The sequence below is a fragment of the Marmota monax genome, unplaced genomic scaffold (genome assembly GCF_021218885.2).
Source record: "Marmota monax isolate L192 unplaced genomic scaffold, Marmota_monax_Labrador192_F-V1.1 WCK01_AAM20220418_F8-fsc00048, whole genome shotgun sequence".
In the NCBI taxonomy this organism is placed as follows: Eukaryota; Metazoa; Chordata; class Mammalia; order Rodentia; family Sciuridae; genus Marmota; species Marmota monax.
The window spans coordinates 12,139,036-12,141,360 of record NW_026694895.1 but is presented as its reverse complement, the minus strand read 5'-3'; the positions used below and the strand labels follow the sequence as shown (position 1 = coordinate 12,141,360).

Genomic DNA, 2,325 nt, shown 5'->3' with positions numbered 1-2,325 from the left:
ATTAAATAGTTAATATTTTAGTTAAATGGTAAATACTACACAGGTATTTTCTTAATGACTGTAAGCAAACACAGGGAAAGACAATTTGTCACTCATCGTTATAAGTTTGTGAAATACTTTCCAAGAAGGACCCCCCCCCCCCCGCGATATGGCCACAGCAACCTCAGGTGAAAGTGGTGGTGGGGGCGAGATTTCAGATCATGTGTGCTCTGACGGTTGGAGGCTCTGGGAGTGACCAAACCGGTTATGGTTCCTACATTCATGGTGTCCTGCAGGAGGAGGAAAAAGAAGAGAAGGTGGACACTCCGCAGGGTATCCTGTCTGCTTTTCTGAAAGAAGATTCCTTCCTTAATATCTGCAGGGAGATTGTGAACGATGGACTGAAACTCAGTATGCTGTCACCAAAGTGGGAAAAAAAAAAAAAGATGAGGTACAGGCCATTGCCACCCGCATTGAGAAGCAGGCACAGATTGTGTGGAAGCCCAGGATGGTGTCAGAAGAGGAAAAACAGAAAAGCTGCCCTGTGGGCCCAGTGTGCTGATGTAAAAACTGGAGAGGACTCTGTTTCCAAACACCAATGTAGAAGATGTCCTCAATGCTCAGAAATTGCAGAGAGACTTACTTCGGGATGAGTCCCAAAGGAAGAAGGAACAGGACAAGCTGCAGAGGGAGAGAGACCAACTAGCCAAGCTGGAGCTCAAGGAAAAGGAAAAGAAAAGGACACAGAGAGGGGAGCGAAAGCTATAACCCTGGCCTGTTCAATTCTTCCCCTGCTTCAAGAATTTGATGAATGGGAAAACTGGTTTTCAAATGCGTGTTTAAGAGAAATGAGGAGAACATTGCATAGTTAATTCCCAAGGCATTTCCCTTTGTTTACATGGTCAATAGGAAAATCAGAATCACTTTTGCTTACAAAATGTGCCATGTTGTGGTGGTGTGAGCGATCAGATTATTATAGTGGATGTCTGTACCAAAGAGCAGCAATTGGTACAGCAATTTATTTTTTAATAATGAAGTCCTGTGCTCTTTTAGGCTCCTGTTTTTACAAAATGTCTTCCCTCACCTTCCCTCACCTTCAATAAATTTTCCTTGGATAAAATAGCAGGATTCAGAAAGCTAACAGTTACCGTTTTCATCTGGGAGAAGAAACATGATCATTCCTCTGAGATGAAAAGTGTGAGTACAAATTACTTTAGAGGCAATATTTACTCCTAAATGTAGTTTAGTTCTATGGCTGATATATAGAGCTAATTAGGGAGCCAGGTAGGGTGGTGCACACCTGTAATCCCAGCTCCTAGGGAGGCTGAAGCAGGAGGATCACAAGTTTAAGGCTAGCTTGGGCAACTTAGTGAGACCGGTCTAAAAAAAAAACAAAAAACCTAGATAGAGACTTACCTGGTGGTAGAGCACCACTGGGTTCAATCCCCAGTGCTGCCAGGAAAAAAAAATGCACTAATAAGAAACCCTACCTGGATCAAGATTTCCAGATTTTATGTTACATGACAGCAAACTAGGAAAGCTGCGAAGAAATTATTTGGAGTGTGTTCAACATCCAAGATCTTTTTTTAAAGAAAGTTTCAACCAATGGGTAAAATAGTATCTTTTTAAGTAAAGAGAATGACATATATTTCCTTATTTTAGGCTGAGACATTAAGATGGATGTGTCAATATTGAGTGTAACATATTATTGTTAAGCTAGATTCATTTTTTATATAATCATGAATTCTCTTGAGTTCTGGTAGAAATTTGAACCCCAGTTTCCCCTAAATCATCAATATGGAGAGCTGGTAATTCCTGATTTAGAGAAACTAGAGGAATTGGCTTTTTTAAATTTTTATTTCTTTTTTCTTTTTTTTATTTTTTTTATTGTTGGTTGTTCAAAACATTACATAGTTCTTGATATATCATATTTCACACTTTGATTCAAGTGGGTTATGAACTCCCATTTTTACCCCGTATACAGATTGCAGAATCACATCAGTTACACATCCATTGATTTACATATTGCCATACTAGTGTCTGTTGTATTCTGCTGCCTTTCCTATCCTCTACTATCCCCACTCCCCTCCCCTCTTCTCTCTCTACCCCTGCTACTGTCATTCATTTCTCCCTCTTGTATTATTTTTCCCTTTCCCCTCACTTCCTCTTGTATGTAATTTTGTATAACCCTGAGGGTCTCCTTCCATTTCCATGCAATTTCCCTTCTCTCTCCCTTTCCCTCCCACCTCTCATCCCTGTTTAATGTTAATCTTCTTCTCATGCTCTTCGTCCCTACTCTGATCTTAGTTACTCTCCTTATATCAAAGATGACATTTGGCATTTGTT

The 2,325-nt window shown here is 40.1% G+C and overlaps 1 pseudogene; it reads left to right on the top strand.

Moving 5' to 3' along the window:
* Nucleotides 1-200: 200 nt before the first annotated feature.
* LOC124080862 (coiled-coil domain-containing protein 43-like) lies at nucleotides 201-785 on the top strand (annotated as a pseudogene).
* Nucleotides 786-2,325: the final 1,540 nt, after the last annotated feature.